The sequence below is a fragment of the Bombyx mandarina genome, chromosome 23 (genome assembly GCF_030267445.1).
Source record: "Bombyx mandarina strain Sakado chromosome 23, ASM3026744v2".
Classification (NCBI taxonomy): domain Eukaryota; kingdom Metazoa; phylum Arthropoda; class Insecta; order Lepidoptera; family Bombycidae; genus Bombyx; species Bombyx mandarina.
Window position 1 is genome coordinate 2,458,663 of NC_143229.1, and position 25,771 is coordinate 2,484,433.

Below are 25,771 nucleotides of genomic sequence, written 5' to 3' on the forward strand. Positions count from 1 at the left end.
ACCACAAATATGTTACCGAATTAGCGAAGTTACGCCTTTACATGGACTTGAAGGGGGAAAATTGATTAAAGTACATCTTGATTTGAAATTTTTATTTTTTATTGCTTAGATGGGTGGACGAGCTCACAGCCCACATGGTGTTAGGTAAGTGGTTAATGCAGCCCATATACATCTACAACGTAAATGCGCCACCCACCTAGAGATGTAAGTTCTAAGGTCTCAGTACAGTTACAACGGCTGCCCTGCCCTTCAAACCGAAACTCATTACTGCTTAACGGCAGAAATAGGCAGGGTTGTGGTACTTACCCGTGTGGACTCACAAGAAGTCCTATCACCAGTAATTTGTGCAATTATGTATTATCAATTTTCGAAAGCAGTTCAAACAAATCCAAACCAAGGGCTTTAAGTGAGCTACAAATCACAGCCTTTAAATAAAAATAGAAATTTATCCTTTAACCTCTGAAAGAGCTCTCCAATGAAATTTGATTTTGCGAAATGTTATTAGTAGCTTAGAAAGAACATGAGCGAACTCCTAATACGATTCCACAGAAGAACATTCAGACGTATGGACTATAAAAACTCACTTTTCTTACGCTTGGCGTGGCTTGGCGTTGTCGGCTAATAATACATCAGTCATTCGCACAACATGAGTGTACTTCTGATCTCTCATTCAATGCAAAAAGACGAACAATTAAAAACAAAAACAACAATAAAACAGTTTCGTTTGAATGTTTTAGTTCCGTTGTGAACAATCGTTGGCGAGGTCACATGTTCGGACGGTGAGTGGCGACCTTAATATTTTACCTCAGTCGGCTAGATTGTGAATATAATTGTTTCGATTCGTCTTTCGTTGTAGCTTCCCACTCAGTCGTGGTGAGTAGGAGGATGTGTGATGGTTTTTAATGTTGTCTTCATTGCCGTCGATTGATAGGCTATATCAGTACTACTTACTCCCCTTAGCCGATTTTGGCCACGACGACCACTTCAAGCTCCATTTCTATATTGTAGCGGTCAGTTGCGCAGGTTATTTTTACCGCACGGGTAGGTACCACCACCCTGCCTGTTTTTACCGTGAAGCAGTAATGCGTTTCGGTTTGAAGGGTGGGGCAGCCGTTGTAACCATACTTAGACCTTAGAACTTATGTCTCGAGATTGATGGCTGCATTTACGTTGTAGATGTCTATAGGCTCCAGTAACCACTTAACACCAGGTGGGTTGTGAGCTCGTCCATCCATCTAAGCAATAAAAAAATATTATTTAGTTAATTTTTATTATCTATATATGTTTAAATATATGTAAGGATGCTGATCAGTCTCTGGTAACCATAACACAGGGAATCCTATATTGGGAACAAATTACCGAGCGTGATTTGTTCTCATTTAAAAATGTGATCCAATTGTGTGTGTGTGTGTGTGTTAATATGTGATCCAATGATTAGTTATTTAAAGTTTCGACTCAAGAAAACGTTAGGTTATTTTATTAGTACACTATTCCAAATTCTTAATTTACATGTTTCTATTTGGCCACAAACGCGCGACATTGATTGGCGAAATGATAAATTATAAGCGAATTCTGATTCGAACATAAAGAAAACGATAGTCGTAAATACAAATCGCTGTTAATAATTTGTAAGACAATGACCACGCGTTGAATAATTGAATTGTTATATTGGCAATGAAATATTGGTGTGCTTGCTGCTATAAACCTTCTATGAAATATAGTGATGACTTTGCTTAGTAACGAGAGTGCAACTGAAATATTAAAATTCCACTGAGTTTCTCGCCGGATCTTTTCAGTGGGTCGCGTTTCCGATCCGGTGATAGATTCTGCGAAGCACTGCTCTTGCTAGGGCCAGTGTTAGCACCACTCCGGTTTGAGCCCCGTGAGCTCACCTACATGTTAGGGCGAAGCTGATATAGCCTCTCAAGGCTATCAGCATAGGTAGGAAAAAAAGCAAGAAATCTTCACAATGTAAAGGTATACTATACATTGACTCTTATGGACAATTCAAGGGGATAATGAAAAATTTGTTAAATGCAGGACGTTGTTATATTGAGGTTCGTTATGTTAAGGTTTCACTGTATATGAAAAGACAGTCAAATAGCATTTTCTCGTCTGTTTAGCGGTATTAAGTTTAGTTTTAATTTTTTGGAAATCGATTTTTTTTCTCAATATGTTATATAGAGCTCTATAATAATCGATTGAGTACGTAATTTAAAAAAAAGTAATCAAATAATAAAGACCGCTGAGACATTGTATTTATTTCTAGATGATTAGATTCTTATGTTTTCTAGAAATAAAATTTTCTTATTCTCAATCATTATAATATGCATTATAAATATGTAATGAAACAAATTTACTCAATAGTTGAAAACGACATCCTAGTTACATATTATCAAAATGTCAAACGAACATAAAAGCGCGCTATAAAAAATATGTAAATTGAATCTAGGGTTACCATTGTGTGAGACTGTTGCTATTTCTTCTATGAAAAGTCAGACATTCTTAAATATCACCTTCTGTCATCCTTAAAAGAGTTTGGGGAATTTTTTCCAATGGCTGAGCGGTGTCGCCCTATTTACATGACTTGATCAGCAGTTTTCTCAGAGCGCTACTGGCGCACATACTGGTACTAGTGTTATTTTTTATGTTTGAGGGACTACGTGGTGGCCTGGAGGCCTTTCCAGTTTCACCAGGATAGGTGAGACTCAGCTAGGAGGAGTGGGATTTGCTAACAGCTACCCGAGCGCCTCCAAAAGAGACCTAACAATTCCAGAGTATCTGCTTCGCGAATGAATCTACTACCGGATCGGAACCGCGACCCGCTGAGAAGATCCGGCGAGAAACTCAGTGGGCTGATTTTTAGGTTAGGTTGCACGTTGAACTCTTTGTCGAGCTTGAAGAGTACGGTTGCCGGGGTGCCTAAGCCTACTCGTAGTGTTAAGATTTGAAGGCGTCTAATGCAATGGTTATTAGATCTGATGGATACGTAAGGATGTGAAGGTTGATTTTGAACCTGCGGAATCATGACCTTCACAGACCGCGGCAGCTGTTATAAATACAATGATGTATTGTACGTTGAGGTTGTTCTATTTACGTTACGCTATGGTGGCAAATTCAAAACCTACTCAATGTTTTAAAATGGAGAAAGTAATGTTTGTGTTACATAACTCTTTGCATATTCGTTATTATTGGAATCTTCAAGAACTAATTAGATATTTTTTACTAAATAAGTAATTATTTTTGAAGTTGATAACCCTTTCACACTACCAAAGAATATCGAACGTTTTTACATAACTATTGAGATATGCGTTGCCGCTACTGCACTATCTCGGTTATGTGTGTACATTTTCTTATCACAATCTCGTGTGCAGGTTCTTATCGTGACAATGTTTGTCAATGCTCATTCAATGTCTTATAAAAAAAAAAGCAATGTAAAATAATTACTTTCATTGGCGCCATTGTGAATGTGTTATCTTGCGCTAAATTTATTCTTAATTTTTGATTGTTCTAATTAGGTTTTTTTGGGGTTCCGTAGAAAAAAGGCCTTTCTTCGCCTTTCTATGCATGGGCATGAGCAGGACATCAGCAATGCAAGAGTCTTTGCCAAATCTCGTCAAACCTCGTTTAAAGAATATTCGTATCATGTTCATTCATTAATAATAAAATAATCAATTATGTTTTCTGTGACATCAATGACAACATAACGTCAATATCTCCACCCACCTCGTCCACCACCTGAGGGTTTGAATAATATGAAGGATATATCTCATCATTTTAAAACGGGATGCGTGAATATATCGCGCGGCAGAATCAGGCCAGATGTCAACCTTACAATATACTTTTACATCTGTAAATTTCAGTTGGCGATCGCAATATTCCGGTTTGAGTGAACAAAGTAAATAATAAAATCAAATAAAACGAAATCTTCCTCAAGCAATCACGTCAACGACGCTATCAGTGCTTCTTATCATTCCCAAAAAGCATTAAGACAAAATTTTAAGGTTATTTAAATACAAAGATTGGAGGAGGCCTTTACCCGATCCGGGGTTCTTGCTAATAAAATTTTACTGATTCATTACAAAACTCTTTTACATCCTAAATACTAATACATACATTTATATTTATTACATATATTTTTTTAAACTTTGTAAAGCAAGAAATAAATGGCTTATTATTATTATTATTAAATACAAAGATTTAAGGTTAATTAAAACAATTTAATATCTCTTTTAAAGTGTTTAAAAGTATGCTATTTTTTTTTAACTATGACATAAAATTTGAAATCTCAATTAAATTAAAATGGTTTAGATAATAGTATAAGCCACACCTTGTGATTAGCGATTATGAAATTAATTAATTTTGTAATGACAGCTTTTCCGTCATAGAAACTAGAACACGTGTTTGCGTAGACTTAAGCGAAATGGCAGTACGAATAACAAGTTTGCAATAGGCAGACAAGCGTACTGCCTTCGTAGTATCCGTTATACCGAATGCTCGTGACACTTAGATATTAATTTAAAAGATACTACCTCCATACCACCACCTGGAGCCATTGTGACCTCTCGAGAGTCCGCACGGGTAGGTACCACCGCCCTGCCTATTTCTGCCGTGTAGCAGTTAAGCGTTTCCGTTTGAAGGGTGGGGCAGCCGTTGTAACTATACTGAGAGCTTAGAACTTATATCTCAAGGTGGGTGGCACATTTACGTTGCAGATGTCGATGGGCTTCAGTAACCACTTAAAATCAGGTGGGCTGTGAGCTCGTTCATCCATCAAAGCAATAAAAAAAAACACAGTGCGTTTGCAGAGATTTTTTTTGCCACGCACCATTCGGCTTTGGATGAGCTCCCCTCCACGGTGTTTCCCGAGCGCTATGACATGTCCTTCTTCAAACGAGGCTTGTGTAGAGTGTTAAACGGTAGGCAGCGGCTTGGCTCTGCCCCTGCGATTGCTGACGTCCATGAGCAATAGTAACCACTCACCATCTGGTGAGCCATATGCTCATCTGTCTACATGAGTAATTAAAAAAACACTGTTTTACCTATTTCAAAAAACCTCAGTACCTTATGTAGTACTCGTAGTAAGAGCGTTACGTAACGAAAATGTAAAATTCATATGGCTTAAGATGTTTATCGCTTAGAGGTTTTTTGTCCAATGCTGTTAGTAAATATTGTGAGGTATATTGGTTTAAGCTCACAATTGAGAGCTTATAGACAATTTGTTCATATTGTTATTGGCGATAGTTGGCATTGCGGAAAAGACGATAAGTGCAAGAGGGGAGTGAGCGAAGAAATGGTATATGATAGCGGAGTATGGAAGGAGAAAACATGATGCACCGACCCCAGGTGACTGGGCGAAGAGCAGGAGAATGATGATGATGTTACTGGCAATAGCGCAAGTTGCGTTTATGCAACTAAGGTACTCGAGAAAAGTAGGTCTCTTATTTTTAAGTCGGGCAGATTGATTTCGGACACTTTGAAGGTATTTTATTGAGGATGTTGTATCATTAACCTATTCCCCTTAACCTTCGTCAAACACCGCTGGATTCAGTTTCATAATTGTGTGAAGATAAGAGCTATAGTCGAGTCGCTAAAATTGAGTGTTATAACTTTATACGTCTACATGCACCACGTACTGCTTAGTCTCGTGAGTTTAGTGAAGGTTTTTGTTAATTATACGGTGCTTTTAGGTATCACAAGCACCGGTCACCGTCCTCGTCGAACCCGTCACTTGCGACGAAGGGACGAGTGAATTAGCCCATAGACACAGCCCACTGAGTTTCTCGCCGGATCTTCTCAGTGGGTCGCGTTTCCGATTCGGTGGTAGATTCTGCGAAGCGCTGCTCCTGCTAGGGTCAGTGTTAGCAACACCCCCGGCTTGGGCCCCGTGAGCTCACCTACACGTCAAAGAGAAGCTGAAATAGCCTCTCAAGGCTACCAGCACAGGTAGGGAAAAAACAGTTAAATAAAGGTAAAGCTACATGTAAGCTAAAAGATCTATACTATATTGTATTAAATGTATGATAATTGCTATTGTACCTTTTCGAAATATATAAATCATTTTTGTGTCGAAATAAAAATATTAAATTTGATGCCAACATTTTCAGATAGTCTTCGCAAAGTTTTCTTCGCTTTTGTTTGCCAGTTGCAGCAATTTAACCTTGTTAAGTGATTTATAAGTTTGTGTGTGTTTTATTTTTCGAAGTAAAGTATGTACTATAGGATTCTTATTTTAACTAAGGGTCTAAGTTTTGTTGACTTATGTCCAATGTATGCGCGTACTACGATAACGTTTGTATGATTCATACGCAACACAAATCAGCACCAGCAAACTCTTTAACTAACGAACACTTGTCTATAAGAGACTTAAAATTTATCCGCCCAAAAAAACATAATCTTTATCCTCCGATATTGAAATAAACGCTTTCTCCTATTTTATTTGTTAAGGATAATTTGAGAAAAGAATGAAATGTTTATGGCTAAGCTTTCATAGGCATGTACGAGATTTATTTTAACGAACAATCGTAATAAACGTAAATAAATTGTAAAAAAAAAGAGATATTCGAAAGTAGGGACATAATTGAAATCACTTCCAAACCTCAATTTACGACCAGAAAAGCGGACGGGTAAAAGTTTGTGTAATATGTAATAAGGAATTTACCACAAAAGAGCTCTTTGTGTACATAATAGAAAACGGTCTTGTTTACTAACGAGAAAGCTTTAAAATACACTCAAGAATTGAAAATAATGACTTTGGGCTTGGCTATGTTCTTTACTACTTAACAAGGTTCCAAAGCTATGGCCTTTAGGGAATTATCGACAGAAGGCTCTTTTTTTTTATTGCTTAGATATGTGGACGAGCTCATAGCCCACTTGGTGTAAAGTGGTTACTGGAGCCCATAGACATCTACAACGTAAAATGCACCACACACCTTGAGATATAGTTCTAAGGTCTCAGTATAGTCACGACGGCTGCTCCACCCTTCAAACCGAAACGCATTACTGCTTCACGGCAGAAATAGGCGGGGCGGTGGTACCTACCCGCGCGGACTCACTAGAGGTCCTACCACCAGTAAAGGCTGAACACTTTTTGGGGGTCAGTGAGAATCTACACCTCTAAAGTTGTTATTTATGTTTTGGAGGAAATTACTGGTAAAACGGCTCGGTAGATCGACAGTCTGAATTTTGTTCTTCGGAACATGTATATATGATAATATCAAATTAATAATGAAATTGTCGTTAGCGCGATTCAGGCATCTGTCGAATATTTTATATTCTTTTAATAGATAACGCTACAAAATCATTTCAAAAAAGCGGCACGACACGAGAACCCTCTCATCGTGGCCATCGGTAGTTAACTACATTGCCAATCCTGCGGACCGAATGGTAAACAGTCGACGTCGCCCTAAACACGTCATTAGGTCATTTGTCATTAGTAGGTACACGTAGGTATCCCAAGCACCGGTCATCGTTCTCGTTGAACCCGTCGCTTGCGCCGAAGGGCTCAGCGAGTAAACTAACCCACAGACACAGCTCACTGAGTTTCTCGCCGGATCTTCTCAGTGGGTCGCGTTTCCGATCCGGTGGTAGTTTCTGCGAAGCTCTGCTCTTGCTAGGGTTAGTGTAAGCAATGTCGTCAGGTTTGAGCCCCGTGAGCTCACCTACTTGTTAGGTTACGCTGACATAGCCTCTCAAGGCTACGTTGTACAATAAAATTTGGACTTAGAACTAATGTCTTAAGGTAAGTGGGGTTTTTGAGTTGTTGATGTCTATGAGCTCTGGTAACCACTTAAAACCTGGTGAGCCGTGAACTCTTCCTCGCATCTAAGCAATAAAAAATACTATTTTAATGGTTTGATTCACGATAGCAGTAAAAAATTTTGAAATTGGTACAGCGTATTCTAAGTCCCCACCTAGGCTATCATTACTTGGCCTGTCTTTGTGGTATTAAGTATCAGTTTGAATAGTTGGCTAAATTTTCAACGGTATTTATCTTGTGATGTCCACGGACTACGGTAATACCAACCAAGAATGCCGTGAGCACGTCCAATCGTCTACCGCATTACAAAAAAATACACTAGCAAAACGTTGCACCAAAAATTCTGAACAAAATCTTACCCAAACATATTCTTGAACAAGGGCATGAATAATCTTCCGTATAAATTACCTGATGATAAAATCTTTTTACTTGATGTCTAAAATCAAGTGATAATGAATTCCTTACGGAAGTTAAACCACTTCAGATTTGTTTCTTCGATAATTTGATTTTTGTGCGTAATTTTCTTCGTTTTTTTTTTCGTGATGGCGGTTTTTCGGATAGTTTGCGTAAAGCAGTTACCAGTAGAAAATAGCTGAGGTCAATTGCTCTGCATAATTCCCTGGCTATAAATCTATGCTACACTGATTGAAACGAATACAGTTTGTGATTTTTTATAGTTAAATTTTTCATTATTCAGTATTCGCGTTCATTAGTTATTTCTGAAAGTTTTGAGCGCTTTTATCTTGCACGTGTTGGTTGGTAGTCTGGTCTGGAGCTGGGCACGTGCCGGCAACACTAAATTAACAGTTTAACTGATAGTGTTTCTGTTGCCAAAATTTGCTTTGCGTTTTCAGTTACAAGTAGTAAAGACAGATACTTCGTGTATACTTGGACAGACAAATTAGAAGAATTCATTAAAAGCTTTCGCTGCTCTCCTTAAAGAGTAAACGTATTCACATTTGCCACGTTTCATGATCATGCAACGTCTTTTTTTTATTGCTTAGATGGGTGGACGAGCTCACAGCCCACCTGGTGTTAAGTGGTTACTGTAGCCCATAGACATCTACAACGTAAACGGCACCCACCTTGAGATACAAGTTCTAAGGTCTCAGTATAGTTACAACGTTACCCTCACCCTTCGAACCGAAACGCATTACTGCGTCACGGCGGAAATAGGCGGGGTGGTGGTATCTACCCGTGCGGACTCCCAAGAGGTCCTACCACCAGTGATTACGCAAATTATAATTTTTGCGGGTTTGATTTTTATTACACGATGTTATTCCTTCACCGTGGAAGTCAATCGTGAGCATTTTTTGAGTACGTATTTCATTAGAAAAATTGGTACCCGCCTGCGGGATTCAAACACCGGTACATCGCTACATACGAATGCACCGGACGTCTTATCCTTTAGGCCACGACGACTTCAAACCTACCCGTGCGGACTCACAAGAGGTCCTACCACCAGGAAATGCTCGAAAATCTAATCGAGTGATTCCATCAAAACATTCATATTCACACAATGCTGATTTACTACGTACCTAATTGAAAACATACATTATTCTGAATTCAAAATCGATGTAACGAAAGTATTCGCAATACTTTAACTAAAGACAACGAGTTTGCTTGTTAATAAAATTGTATGTGACCTTTGACGTGTATATAATCAAAGTATGGGACCTGTAATATATAAAGCATGCAGTTTTAATTATATTATGACTGCGAACGTGCCAGTTATCCAATGTAGGAGCACGCGCATCGAAGTGTAATATTTACATAATGTAACGCTATCGGGTACTCTCTAGAATATTACGTCACTGATATTTGATTGCCGGTCACAGCTAGTCGCGCTCTTGCGTGTCATTTTGACGATAATTTTTCAAATATGATCGCTGTTAATGAAAGTGATAGAGTCAAAATTGAAAGGTAATTGCGGTAACCAATAGCAAGGCACATATATTGCCTATTACTGCGGAAACTCAGTAATGTGATATTCGTCAGGTTTGAGCCCCGTGAGCTCACCTACTAGATAAGGATCCGCTGAAAAAAAAAAAGTGATATGGTTTGTTAAAGGACATTCAATATGCTTTAGAGCATGTCTCCACATAAATATACGCTCCGGTAGCTTTTGTGTTAGTTAAAAAAAAAACAGTAAAGTCGTCCATCGTTTTTTGAATTGTCCACGAAAACTCTAAGGTATTTGAAAAGCTGTAATTTTTTTTTATTGCTTCGACAGGTGGATCTCACAGCCCACCTGGTGTTAAGTGGTTACTGGAGCTGCATTACTGCTTCACGGCAGAAATAGGCGGGGCGGTGGTACCTACTCGTGCGGACTCATAAGACTCAAGAAATTTGTATGCAGTTTGAACAGCGCCCCTAGCAGCAAACGTAGGCAAAGGTTCCGACTCCATTCAAATTTAATTAGCTTTTACGCGATCGACAAGTTAAAAAACTCGCATTAAGTACACTGTATATTTATTCGAAATATGAAACAGACATTTTTTTCTGTTTCAAGTTCTACAGCCGTCAGCATGCTAACACCGGTTGTTATAGGCGCAGGGGCATCGTCTTTAAAATACTTACACCTAACTCGTCCATCGTCTAATAAATAGCACATAGTAGAGAGTATCTAAACATATGAATACAATCGGTGTCATACATGATAATTTATGCTAATGGCTACGATCCGGTTGTATTCAGGTTAATACTTTATTATTAATTGTCCGGTTTCGTTACATACTTGATTAATGTTGCGAACACGATTTTCATTGCGGTATTTTGTAAACGAGTCGCTTTATATGACACTCTTAAATGTAATTAAAGTGTAGACCTTCTGTTTGTACGGTGTGCTGTGACATCCAAGTTCCAATACTCCTTGGCCGGTTTTGGCAATGGCGACTTCTTCAACTGCGTTTCTAATTGACGCGGTGTGCTCAGCGGTGGCAGCTGAGCAGCACATCATTATAGCTGTAAGGGATAGCACAAGACGGGTGTGCTCTCGTCAGTTCATCGGATCGAGTATCTATTTCAGAACTCAAAAGGCTTAATGTCGGACTTTTTCATGTGCCTCTTAAGCACATCTTTGTAGCTAAGGAATTGTCCGCCATGCTTTGCCGTACGTAGATCCTTTTTTTAATTGTTTAGATGGATGGACGAGCTCACAGCCCACCTGGTGTTTATTTATTTATTTAATATTAACACAGAAGTAGAAACACAATCATAATGTGCAACTGTGCTTGAACTAGGCGATAAACTGGTGATGTATCTTAAGTGGTTACTGGAGCCCATAGACATCTACAACGATGCGTCACCCACCTTGAGATATAAGTTCTAAGATCTCATATATAGTTACAACGGCTGCCCCACCCTTCAAACGGAAACGCATTACAGCTTCACGGCAGAAACAGACAAGCAGTGGTACCCACCCGCGTGGATTCACAAGAGGTCCTACCACCAGTAAATCAGTAATCTGTCATATATATATCTGCTAGACCTCAATCCTCATAATATTGGCTCTCCGCAGCACTTCCGTATTCCGAATACGATCAGACCAGCGGGTATTGAGTATTTTGTAAAGACGTTTCTGGTTGAATCGGTCCAGCGCTCGCATATGGTGGCAGGAGAACCACCGCTGATATCACTTTCCCCACAGTACTATATGCTGCGAGGCAGTCATCCGTTCTATAGAAAGGGATGTGACCGGCATTATAATATAAATTTGTGATTAAGACCTCTTTTATCAAGGTGGGTTATAGTGTTCACATTGAGATGTCATGTCTATGGGTTTCGGTAATATTTAAAAAACAGGTAATCCGTGAGGTCGTAGACACCAGCAATGTATATTCCGTCACCCACCTTGACACATGAGTTCTAAGGTCGCACAGTTTTTGCAGAGCAAGGCTGCCCCATTCTTCAAATCGAAACGCATTAGTCCTTCACGGCAGAAAGGAGTAGGGTGGTTGTACCTGCACATGCGAGCTCACAAAACGCCCTTCGAACCGTCCGAGTCAGTAGTTTACTATTACGAGTATAACATACTGTTAGTTGTATTAATTTGTCATACCCAATGATGTAGACAGAATGGTAAACAGTCGACGTCGCCCAAAATACGTCATCCTCCCGATCTATTCACGGTGCTTTTAGGTACCACAAGCACCGGTCACCGTCCTCGTCGAACCCGTCGCTTGCGACGAAGGGCTCGACCAGCGAATTAAACCACGGACACAACCCACTGAGTTTCTCGCCGGATCTTCTCAGTCGGTCGCGTTTCCAATCCGGTGGTAGATTCTGCGAAGCACTGCTCTTGCTAGGGTCATTGTTAGCACCACTCCGGTTTGAGCCCCGTGAACTCACCTACACGTTAGGGTGAAGCTGATATAGCCTCTCAAGGCTATCAGCATAGGTAAGAAAATAATAATAATAATAATTTTGTCTATATTCATATATATTCAAGGTACATATATTCAAGGTGTGCCATAAAAGCCCACCTAGCCCAGTTAAAACTTTATTTATTAGACTTGTAAATTCCCAGAAAAAGTTTCTATGAGTAACTTTTAAGAACACAGTAAAGTGCCTGGCCTCCGGGCCACCAGTGGCCTATCAAATAAAAAAAAATATGTTAAGTGCCTAACGTAATGAGTGGATGTCGTAATATCTAGGAAATACTTTCATTCACGGATCAACGGTGACAAGTCCTTTCTCTTGTTTACGTTTCTGCACTGAAGCAGCTCTTAGGGCCTCTGAATATTGGAAAACTTTTTGAATATTTACCGAAATTTTATATAGATCTGAGATGGTGTTCTCGTATCGAGGGATGCGAGCATGCCTGTGTTCAAATCTCATAGCCAAGTACCGATTTTTCTTGTACTTAACACAAGTGCACGAATAACTTCCACGATGAAGGTATGACGTTTTTTTACTGGTTGTAGAACCTCTTGTGAGTCCGCACGGGTAGGTACCACCACTCTGCCTATTTCTGTCGTAAAGTCATTCGTTTCGGTTTGAAGGGTGGGGTAGCCGTCGTAACTATACTGAGAGCTAAGAACTTATATCTCAAGGTAGGTGGCGGCATTTAAATTGTAGATGTTTATGGGCTCCGGTAACCACTTAACACCAGGTGGGCCGTGGGATCGTCCATCCACCTAAGTCATAAAAAAAAACGTGTGGTAAAAATTAAACTCCCAAAAATCCTCTACTGCGAAATTATTTTTGGTAGAGCGTATTGTGAGCTTCCACGGATAGGTACCACGATCCTGCTTGTTTTTGTAAGGAATTCATTCATCGGCTAAAGTTTAAAGGGACACGAGTCCAATTGAGATCTCATTCCCCAAGATGGGTGGCGGTATTTACATTATGATATCTATGAGTTCCGATAGCGATTTAACAGCAGGTGCTCCTTGAAATAGTTCATCCATATTCTATTTAAAAAAAAGATGTGTGGTGTCGTGGGACACTGGATAGGAACGAAGTTCCTTATTATAAAAATATTAATTTTAAGTTCTATTCGAGGTATAAAGAAAATAAAACTGGAGGTTTCGCAACAACCCACGGTCATTCGGTAACGTGCGAACTTATTGTGGTACACTTCATTCACGGTTGTTTGCATAAGAGTTAGTGTATTGCGCAAACGAACGCTCTGAGATCGTGGTCAATGAATGATAAAAAAATATGTAATTTTTTGTACGTTATTACAAAGTTAAGTCGTACACTGTGTGCATTACTAATAAAAATCTTACGTCACGGACGTTTTTTCCCGGTTAGGGTACCTCTCCGCATCGTCCCATAAGGAATTTCGTTCCAAAATGGACGTTACAGATTTAGTTTAAATATTGTTACAGTCGTGGACTAATATACATACTCGTATGTGATTGCCAAACAAATGTGTTCATGCAATCGTTGTGAAATATTTTGATAGGTATAACCTAGTCTAAATTAGTCTAGGTAATAATGTTTATATCGTGATTGACAAATAATCATAAATTTATAAGTGTTAAACACACTTCTCACGACATCACAGCGACATCTAACGGCGAAAATGGGGAGATATTCACAAATATGATGAATTTGGAAGTATTCGTTCGATTAATTCCTAAAACATTGAAGTGTAATTTGGAAAAACAGTGGCGATTTCGTATTATAATTGAATATGATGTCAAAACCATATGCTATAAGGACTATTGAATTCCTAGGTTTATAATTTTACTATAGGGTTATAGTCTAATTTGGAAGACACATGCAATTACTACCAGGCTACCAGCGAATGGATAGGGGGAAAAACTGTTTTAATTGATTTACTTATTTTTTTTATTGGAACGAAGTTCCTTACGGCAGTCTTGGAGGAGATTAGGATTTTGCTGCGTGACCGAACTGAAAAAAATGTGATAGTAAAAACCGTAAGAAAAAGTCCGTGGAATAAGGCCTTGTTTTCCGCACAGCGATATTTCACCGCGCGATTTTTTTCTCGTAATTCTTTTTTTTTTTTTTACATGGAACTTCGCTCCTGTCCGGTGTCCCATGACACCACACATCTTTTTGTTTTTCACTGATGGTAGGGCCTATTGTAAGATATCGCCAACCTGCCTATTTCTGTCATGAAGCAATCATGCGTTTCGGTTCGAAGGATGGAGTAGCAGTTTTAGAGTACAAATGAGACTTCCATCTTAAGCAGCTTTGACTTTGTGTCTATGAACTTACAGTAACTACTTTATGCCAGGCAATGAGTTCATTCACCTGTCTAGGCAAGAGAAAATAACGTCCTAAGATATTGTACAATTAACTTTATTATGTTTATGTTATAATGTTAATAAGTGTTTTTATATTCATCTAATAATAATAATTGTCAATGTTCTTTTGTATGCGTTGACGTTTAAACAAGTACAATAGATCAAAACAACCAAAACATTGTAAGTCTGTACAGAATAATGTACGGAATCCACATTTGCAAAAAAAAACAATCTAAATTCTCACGCTTTTAAATTTAAATAATTTTTTTTACGGGTCACCAAAAACTGCACAAAATTTGTATTCGATTATTACCTACTATTTTCTTTTAAATAAAGAGCTTAAGGGATAATATGACCCATATTGCAATTTAGGATTTTGCTTCTGTATTTTGATTTGTGCAAGAAACATAAGTATGATACTAGACCAAGTTCAGTGGGAATATTAAGTGTCTTCATGTTTTACCGACCGTCCTCGTCGAGCCCGTTGCTTGCGACGAAGGGCTCGACGAGCAAATTAAACCATAGACAACAAACAGCCCACTGAGTTTCTCACCGGATCTTCTCAGTGAGTCGCGTTTCCGATCCGGTGGTAGATTCTGCGAAGCATTGCTCTTGCTAGGGTCAGTGTTAGCATCACTCCGGTTTGAGCCCCGTGAGCTCACCTCACGGACATTTTATTTATCTCTTAAGGTTCAAATGAGTTTCCGTTAATCCTAATTGTAAAACTTGTAACATTGGCAGAATTGTGAAGTACCTAGGAATTAAAGCAAGGTTGAAATATAACGCCTTGGGTTGTAATGCAATTTTTTACACGATCCCGCTACATAATCGATAGAAATGAGGAAATGATACGGCATTTAAAGTCTAGTTTACCTAAATGAGATACTGCGAGTAGTAAAATGGTCGACGTTGTATAACGAACGTTGTGTTATTATACAATACAAGCGGCCCGCTCCGCTCCGCTCGGGTCTTTAATAAAAAAAAAAAAAAAAATTATAATACTCCCACATTAACCCTTATATTTGCGTCAGGTTTCTAAAAACAGAAAATTATAAAGATAGTTTTATTAAGATATTATTATTTTAATGAACTTTTATTTTCATTTAAATAATGTTTGTTTTTATCTATTTTTTATTATTATTTTTCTAATTTTCGTAAATAGGTCATACAAAACAAAATCCATTGAGTTTATTGAATCAGAGCTTTCCTGTATTGGCTGAGCCCTTGCTCGCTAATCTGCCCCTGTAAAAATGGAAAGGCCTCGGAGCCACCAGTAAACCTACAATCATAAAAAAGCTTCCCTGTAAACGATATTTGACGTAGTTTTTTTTTTTAAATAAAAGAACATTTATTGCGGCATAGCTATAATAGTTAGACATATGCTGTCGCGACACTTTTTGTAAATAATAATGTGTTCTACAGAGTCTTAGTACATTATTTTATTCTATCATCAATAGTTTTCGCAGGGCACGCGATGTAAAGAATATTTTCGGTAATTTTTTTACACCTTGGGTTACATTATTGGAGTTTTAGTAAGGATCCTTAATTTTTTTCAAAAAATATTATTACCTAGGTCACTCGAGAATAGTGTAGCTTCCAAACAGTGAAAGAATTTTTCAAATCGGTTCAGTAGTTTTGGAGCTTATTCAATAAAACAAACAAACAAATCTTTCCTCCTTATAATATTAGTATAGAAGTATAGATGAAATTGAAATTGGACATGTTTTTTTTTCTTCTAAATGTCGCAAGAAATGATTAATTGATCTTGTATACACATTCACTTTACTGCTGTCTTCTTATAAATGCATGCTGAATTTATTTAATATCATGGAATAGAATTGAGGCTGACTTTTTGTTTCGAGATGGGTAGAGGCAGTCTCACATGTCTAAGGGCTCCAATAATTACCAAGCAGACTGTGATTTTTTTTATTGCCTTTGTAGGCAGACGAGCATACGGCCCACAAGATGTTAAGCGTCGCTCATGGACGTCAGCAATGCCAGGAGCAGAGCAAGCTGCCTACCATTAAGTACTCTGCGATACACACATAATATAAATCATTCTAAAATAAAACTTATCCAGGTACAACCTAACTTTTTAAATGAGAGGCCTGTGTTCTCTGTGTTCTATTCACTAGAGAATATTATTTTAATTGGTGCAGTCTTTTACCATTAATCACTGTTAATTTTATTATAATACTTAACGATAATTGTCTTATTTTTCTTCTGTTTCAATTTAAAGTACAATTTTGTGTGTGTTCAAAATGTTATCATTGATTTAAACAGTAGTTAGAAATTGCGTGATAAGATCTTCTTTTATAGGTATGCCATAAGCAACTGTAAAGTTTTTGTTTGGTTAATACAATTCTTAAAACTTACGTACAGAGCTTTTGTCACGTCAAACTTGTTCCGAACATTGGTTTCCAAGTCGATCCTTATCAAAGCACGGTCGTCGACATAGTTCAGTGAACTTATCGAACAGAACTATTTTGTTTTAAAAAAAAAAGCTACCTACCACAAATTAAATGGTTCGCGTTATGTAACAAAGAATATTATACTTTAGCTAACGTTTAGTTTAATAATGGTTATAATTAGCGTCCAACTCGTTTTAAAAAAAAGCATTGATGCTTTTTTTCGAAAGTGCTATTTTATTGAAGTCTCTTGTGAAGTTATTCAGTGGTGTAATGTAGACCTGTAGGTAAAGAGCGGTAGCTTTTGTTGTTGATTTTAGGCTCACATCTCACCTGAGGCTTAGTGGCTTCAGACGGCCCAACTGATGTTAAGTGGTTTTAGCTGTATTAATGGGTTTTAGCTAATTTCCTTCGGTGGTCGTGATGGTTCTGGTAGGTGGTTTTAATTAATGTACACTCCGTACACAAACACAAACAGTTTATTTAATCACATACACACACAAGAAGTTAAGAAAGAAAAAGAAGGAGTGATAAGCACAGAGATCGATTAAACAACTGAAATTAACAAATTATCGGAAAAACAAATACTTGTGTCCGAAAGCAATGATTCGTAAATATTCGCAGCAGTGTAGTTCGTTCAAATCTTTCAACTAATTGTATATTATTGAATCCAAATTTATAATATTCAATAGTTATGTGGAGTAAGCCCACATGGTCACCGGTGTCCATAGACATCTACAACGTAAATGCCGCCACCTACCTACCTTGAAATATTAAATCTAAGGTCTCAGTTTTTACAGTACTCAGAGGAGTTACAACGGAAATGCTATAAGCCACGCTGTTAATTAAGACCGAAGTTTCGATTGTTTGATCTCCCACTCTTTAAGCTGGAATGCATAACTAAATCGCGGCAGAAATAAGCATGAAATAGGCAGAAATAGAGTGGTGGTAATATCGCGAGGGCTTATATCTGCTAGCGAACCGACTTGACAGACAACCAATTTTTTATTATTATTATTATCTCTGAGCACCTCTTAAGAAGTCGACCGAAGAAGACATGGATGGAGTGTGTGAATGACGATATGAGAGAGAGAGGAGTGAGTGTTGAGATGACGGCTGATAGAAGAGAATGGAAGAGAAAAATTAACTGTGCCGACCCCACCTAGTGTGATAAGGCGGAGAAAAAGAAGATTCTCTCTGAGCACGTGTTCGATAATCTCCACAATGGCTGAACCAATTAGGTTGCTGTTTTCAAAATGTTGTATGGTAAAATGATGGTCTACGAGTCGCATGCATAAGTAGAAAGAAAAACTGCTTTGAATTTGAATTAAAGCACGAGTGATGCTCAGAATAAATGAAATAACAGATTACATATTAATGGAGTGATTTTTGCTACTCTTCGTCTACAGGCAAAGGGGACAAAGACCGTACTGCCTTGTTTTATTTAAAGGTAATTAACTTTTGAGTTGACTACAAGGCTGAAGCAAAGTATTCTCATTGAATACGGGGTGAATTTAGAATTAGAACCGAAACAATAATAATACTGTTTAATGCATAACGGCTCTCTTAGAAAATCCACTATTGGATTATTCAAGTTTACTATCAGCAACATTAATCTCGTAAACAGTTCTCTTGTCATATAAACAAGCATCTGGATCGAGTATTACGACTGTACAAGCTGGACAGTGCATTAAATGTTATTTTAATTCGCCGACCGCAGACAATTAGCTGTCGTATCATTAATATTATCTTGATTGAGGTTTGAATGGCCTTCGATTAGTGTCTTGGGTTTGGCTTAAATATGTTGTTTGTGTTGAGAGTATGGAGATTTTAATGTGTAAGACAGTAGGGTTTTTGCGCTTGGTGGATGAATGCGCTCTCCGTGTATCTGTTTCTAAGTAGTTCAAAGACGTCTCAAAGTGATGGTTGCTGTCCACCGTGAGTCATGGAGTTTCGGTCGTATTGTAGAATGACTGTTCCAGTTTATAAAACGGAAGGCCTGACTTCCTTGCGGCAGAAATAGGCGAATGTTAGTACTTACCCGTGCGGGCTCACAATACGGGGGTAGGTAGCAATAAGTGGGCGATCTAGTTTAAAACACACGGTGCTCCTTTTTTTTTAATAAGTTAATAAAAACCGTATGTAATAAATGTAGGAGTTTTTGATGTGATTTTGTTATTAAATGATTTGATTAAATGAACGTATTAATTTAATTTATATCACAGATTATACGACTTACGATTAATAAGTTCTTTTCATTATAAATTTAAAATAATAGAGTGTAATGAGCGATATTAAGAGCAGTTTTTTGATAAATTTTATTTTATTAATTAGTTACATTACGTCAATAGAAAGAGAGAGAGAGTATTGTTTATTTTACACCAAAAAAATAAACAATGCGAAACATGAAACACAAAAAAAGTACAATTGGCAGTCTTATTGCTAAGAGAGTTCTTTTCCAGATAACCATCAGGTGGACAAGAATCAACAATATTTTACAAAGCATATTTTTATCTGGTTTCAAAACGTAAAAGTTATAGCATTTTATTATTTTTTGTCTTCATTTAACTTGATAATTATATTTTTTTGAACAATATTTAATGCGTCGAATACAAGTCACAATCGAACGGGAAAAATCGAATTTTGTTTAAAGAAATATTAAACTGAAAATTTATGTTTGCACAGATGTAGACGACATTTTTGTTCGCAGTTAATCCTTATGTGTGAATGCCTCGTAATATATCTAATGAAGTACGTACTTAACCCATTTTCTCCAATTTTCCACGAAAAAGATCGAAAATATCATTTAAAAACAATCGAACCCCAATAAAATAGTTGATTTGCGTAATTATTTCTATCGCGAAGCAGACATGCGTTTCGGTTTCTGGGTATGGTACAGACGGTAAACCATACGATCGATACTTAAACAGCCGTAGCCAACACGATGTGATGTTCATGGACTCCGATAACCAATTAACAACATGTGACCCGTAAACTTATTAGGCTGTAAAATTTTGCTCGATCGGAATTCGGGTTCACTACGAAAAATATTGTAAATGCATTTATTTACAATAGTGTTACCAACACTAAGCCTTGATGATTAAAGCTTAATCGATCATTCTCAGCACGATACTAGTTGCAAAATCGCAATGTCATAATTGTTAACCATAATTTATTGGGCTTGCGACACTCACGGAATCCTTGGACGTGTGCTGTGTTGTAAGGAGAGTCTTAGTGCACAGAAACGATGGTATTGTTTGTCTATTGCGAAGATCGGTAAGTAGCTCCCGGGAACAAGTGGTTGTTGGAGCCCAGAGAGATTGGATTACCGCCACCCGCCATGCCCACCTTGAAACATGACGTCGGTATGTGAATTGTATTACGTCAGTCTCATCTTTCAGACCGAAACGCATTTTTATTATTTTATTGCCCTTGTAGGCAGACGAGCATACGGCCCACCTGATGGTGAGTGGTTACCGTCGCCCATGGACTTTAGCAATGCCAGGGGCAGAGCCAAGCCGCTGCCTACCGACTTACTACTTCACGGCAGAAATAGGCAGGATGGTGGTACCTACCCGTGCGGACTCATAAGAGGTTCTACCACCAGTAATTACCGCTTTAAATACACATTTCGTTTTCTTTAAATTACGACCGATTCAAAGATTTGACACTCAAAAAAGTGAAGCTACATTTAGTTGTACAACTTTCTCCAGTCACCACCGCGTCTATGGTCACACATCATTACTACCGTAAATTACCTTGAAATAAATGTTATGATGAGTAGAAACAATGGAATAGGTGCAATCATCTTCTGTGATTCTATCTGAAGATGAGTTTCATGTTTATCATCTTCCGGTTCGCCCTATTAGCGCTACATAACATTTAGCTTAGTAAGTCCCAAGTAACAATTTATATGTTTCACTTTACATTTTTCTTTCTTGAATTCAGCTATCCTTTGGGATCTTAGAAACATTATTATTATGATCATAGAAATAATAACAATGGTACGTAATGGTAAACAGTCGCCGTCGCCCCAAACACGTCATTTCTGGTCTGGTCACCGCTCCTGTCAAATCCGTCGCTTGAACGAAGGGTGGACCTAGAGTCCATCAGTGGACCTAGAGTCCATCTACCAGTAAGTATCTACCGTTGGCATCAGTGCGGCATTTCGAGAAAGCGACACGACACGAGAACCCTCTCATCGTGGCCGCCGGTAACTACATTCCCGATCCTGCGGGCCGAATGGTAAACAGTCGACATCACCCAAAACACGTCATTTGGGATCCTCCCGATCCACTAAAGATGCTTTTAGTTACCCCAAGCAACGGTCATCGTCCTCGTCAAACCTGTCGCTTGCGACGAAGGGCTCGGCGAGTAAATTAACCCACAGACACAGCCCTCTGAGTTTCTCACAGGATCTTCTCAGTGGGTCGCGATTACGATCAGGTGGTAGATTCTGCGAAGCGCTGCTCTTGCTAGGGCTAGTGTTAGCAACGTTCGAAGTTAGAGCGCCATGAGCTCACCTACATGTTCGGTGAATCTGACATGACCCCTTGAGGTCACTAGAATATGTAGGGAAAAAGGAAACCCACAATTGTTAATTATTTCAAACGTTACAAACAATCTATATATATAAAAATGAAACCCGTTTTCCGTTGTCACGACATAACATGAAAACGGCTTGACCGATTTGGCTTATTTTTTTTTTGTAGTTTTCTAATACTCTGTACAAGGTTCTTACGGAAACAAATATTAAGAAAATCTCTCAGAAATATTGAAAAATATACATTTAATTTTGCATATTTATTTGTGAACTATTCCACGCGGACGAAGACGTGGGCAAAAGCTAGTTCAATAATATAAATGAAACAATATGTTTTTAAACATGTTCGCGGTTCGTAAAACAAAACACTATTAATTTTAGACTACTAGTTCAAACGTCACTTGCACGAGCATAGTTTGCTTATCAACGTTCAATCGCGACTATTTTAAGAGCAATAGGCAATTATTATCGAATGAGATCCCCAGATATGGACGGACAAGCGCACCGAAAACCTGTTTTATGCGAAACAAGAGATTAAAATGCGGCGGTAGTGTTGCCATCTCGCAAAATGGACTTCAGATTTTTTTATTATTATATATTCTACAAACTTGTATTTGTACCAACAATGGCAAACGTATTCAAGCAAATCTACAACTCCCTTAAAATATTTTATAGCGCATAATAACCAGTTTAAAAATGGCGTCTGATTCGTTAGAGCCTCATGACATTGTGAATATCAAACATTGAAACGTTCAACAAGTTTATGTGAAAAAATATACATGTTAAATGAAGCGCACACATAAATAATACCAACGATAAATATCAAATGTTTCCCATCCATAGACTTTCTCCTGTGTTTTTAAAGATAAGAACACAACATAATAACACCTGGACCTCGAAAATCGAAAATTTTCATCAAAAATATTACACTGACGTAAATCCCACTAAAATATTCAATGCCACTGGAAAACCAGCGTTCTAAACGATCCACCAACTAAACGATAAAATTATATATCGACCACAAGTGAGTAGTATCCTAATAATACTTTGCAGTTCATCTGGCAACACTAAACCCCGGGGGCTGGTTTACGAAATGCGTCGAGCTGTCAGTCGGTGTGCCATTACACGCATTGTATGCAAATTAACTCAATAATATAGAAGCAAGTGCCAGTTTTAGAACGATTATTATTTTGTAACGCTTTTAATCATAATATACCGCCGCTGGGTTATGAATGTTTACTCTTGATATCCCGTCAGTTTGATGTGTCACTCATAATGCAACATAAAGATGTGCTTGTAGCGGGTTCATGTGTCCTATCACTATTAAACCGGTCTGTGTTTTTGGTGTACCACTGCCTTATCTATTTAGGTGTAATAAAAATCAAACTTTGAAAATAAATAATTACTATACAATTCGAAATATAGTCTTAGCGTTGTGGCCGCGTTGTTTTGATGATCATGGGCTTCGGTAGCCGCTTAACACCAGATGAACCGTAAATTCATTTATCTGTCATGCAATAGAGTAATGCATTATGACCGAAAACCACAAGAAGTAAGACAAAATATATTTAAAAATTTAATTAGCGTAGAGAAAAGATACAAAATTATCAAAATAGTCAAACTAGATTAGTTCTAGACGAGATAAAGGTGAATCAAACCGACGTAGTGCCTTCGGAGTTAATAATAGATAGCACGTGTGAGGTGAATGACCGCCGTGACACGGGCAAAAACATTCAGACCGATCTTGTAGTATAGAGAAGATATTGGCAGCTAGCTCTCTTTTAAATTTACCTGTAAATAGTATAATAGTGATGGGTAATCGAGATACTAGTGAACGAAGCAAAACCTATAGATATACGTTCCTTGAATGCGAATTATAATGAGACGTACTTTTAAATAAATAACCTTACTGTTTGAAGTAGAAAGGATTCGTATATCCCCTCCCAATAAAATCCGCAAATAAAATTTTATTCGATTTATTTAACTAAAATTGTATTATTTAGTTTAAAGTAATCTTAATTTAAATTTGTCGCGTTAATAATGATTTTCATAGTCGTTGATATAGCTTTTTATTGTCAAGATGTGTTATGTGGTCATCGGAGCCCATAGACATCAACCACGTAAATGCCGTCATTTTCGACCCGACGTCGACGTTACGACGAAGACTTCGACGATCGAACTAACCCATAGACACAGCCCACTGAGTTTGTCATCGGATCATGACAGTGGGTACCAATTCCGATCCAATGGTAGATTCAGCGAAGCACCGCTCTTGCTAGGGTTAATGTTAGCAGATTCTCTAAAGTTGAGTCCGTGAGTTCACCTACTGGTTCGGGCTTAGCTGGAATAGCCCCCCAGCCTACCCAAGAATAGGTAGGGGAAAAACACGTTTTAGTGAGTCAACGTATAGTAGAGTAGAGTAGTAGAGACTAGAGCTCGCAGATTGTATCGCAGATTAGATTATTAAGTTAAAGCTATTTAATTTCAGATATGAGTTATATAGGATTCAGATCCTCAGATCTAAATATTAAACACTCAGGTGTTTAATATTACATCAACATTAGTGAGACATGTTCACACACACACACTCGTAAAGTCGATCTCTAAACGTGTTGACTGTACAATGTTTTGCGGTCATTAAGACGCAGTAGTAATAGTTCCGCACGTTTCCCGATGGTAGCTTGTTTGATATAATTTTGATCCTGATTCACGCTGGGCGTCGAGTCACTAAGGAAGTCGGTTAGAAACACGTGTGCCTTGTAATAGGCTGTGAAGAGAAGCAATTGTAATCCGCCCTTGTAAGTTTTTGTTTTGTTTGTTGAATAAAATTCCACAAGCGTCTACAGCTATGAGCTAATTCCTCGCGAATTGTTCCCTTTTGCTTCCGATAGTATTCGAAAGCTATTTGATCGTAAACTGTTAACGTTACACACGAACTAACCCACTGAGTTTCTCCCCGGATCTTCTCAGTGGGTCGCGAATCCGGTCCGGTGGTAGATTCAGCGAAACACTGCTCTTGCAAGGGCTGTGTAAGCAAAATCTCTCAGGATCAGCCCGTGAGCTCACTTACCCGTGAGCTCACTTACCCGTGAGCTCACTTACCCGCGAGGGCGTAACTGAAATAGCCTCCGGTAAAAAACAATATATACATATATTCGTGCATGCATTCGTGTTGAGCGATGCGCCGGTGTTCGAATCTCAGGTGGTTACGGGTCCAATCCAACGGGTTTGTGCTTTCATTACTATTTCAACTGAAGTCATCGTGGCCTAAAAGATAAGACGGCCAGTGCATTCGTATTGAGCGATGCAACTGTGCCGGTGTTCGAATCCCGCAGGCAGGTACCATTTTTTCTAATGAAATACGTACTCAACAAATTTTCACGATTGACTTCCACGGTGAAGGAATAACATCGTGTAATAAAAATCAAACCCGCAAAATTATAATTTGCGTAATAACTGGTGGTAGGACCTCTTGTGAGTCCGCGCGGATAGGTACTACCACCCTGCCTATTTCTGCCGTGAAGCAGTAATGCGGCTCGGTTTGAAGGGTGGGGCAGCCGTTGTAACTATACTTGAGACCTTAGAACTTATATCTCAAGGTGGGTGGCGCATTTACGTCGTAAATGTCTATGGGCTCCAGTAACCACTTAACACCAGGTGGGCCGTGAGCTCGTCCATCCATCTAGCAATAAAAAAAATAAAAAAAATGTACGGACATCGGCGGATCTCGGGACAGACAGACAAGCCCCTGTCGCTAAAATATTGAAGTATGTTTAAATGCGATCAATTTCATGTTAAATATAAAGGAAGAGCCCAGTCTTCTCGAACAAACTAATCTAATATAATTTGTTCATTGCCACAGAACTTCATTATTCATCCAAGACGCCCAGCACACGTGTTGCGTGTTATTAATTCAATGTCAACAAAAGAGTAATGACCTCTACCAATATCCACCGTTTGGTCTTTTGTCCTAAACGCTCCTTAGCGTATTGTATTTATAGTTGATATATTTTTGTTTTCTATAACGACATGTTGTATTTTCTGCGGTTTTCCGCGTGTCGTAAACACAATTAACGCCGCTTTTAAGGTTGAATTTCGCGTTTTTAATTGTCGTAACAATATTTAGGCCGTTTGGAATACACTCCTGTTGTCATGGTCATTGTAAACTAATTGTTGTTCGGACTTTTTGGCGGGAACGCAAGGAAATTACGAGTAATTGAGGAAAATCGCGGGAAATTGAGGAACAGAGAAAAATATGCCATTGGTGTCTCTTCACTGATAAGATAAAAGTTCCAGCGTATATACATAAATAGGCAAAGATATCCGCTTAGTGCATTTTCTG

At 38.3% G+C, this 25,771-nt stretch overlaps 1 protein-coding gene across 5 annotated transcripts in view; it reads left to right on the forward strand.

Moving 5' to 3' along the window:
* Pif1A (PFTAIRE-interacting factor 1A) overlaps window positions 1-25,771 on the forward strand; it is a 162,880-nt gene that overhangs the window by 33,721 nt on the left and 103,388 nt on the right. The window lies entirely within an intron of this gene.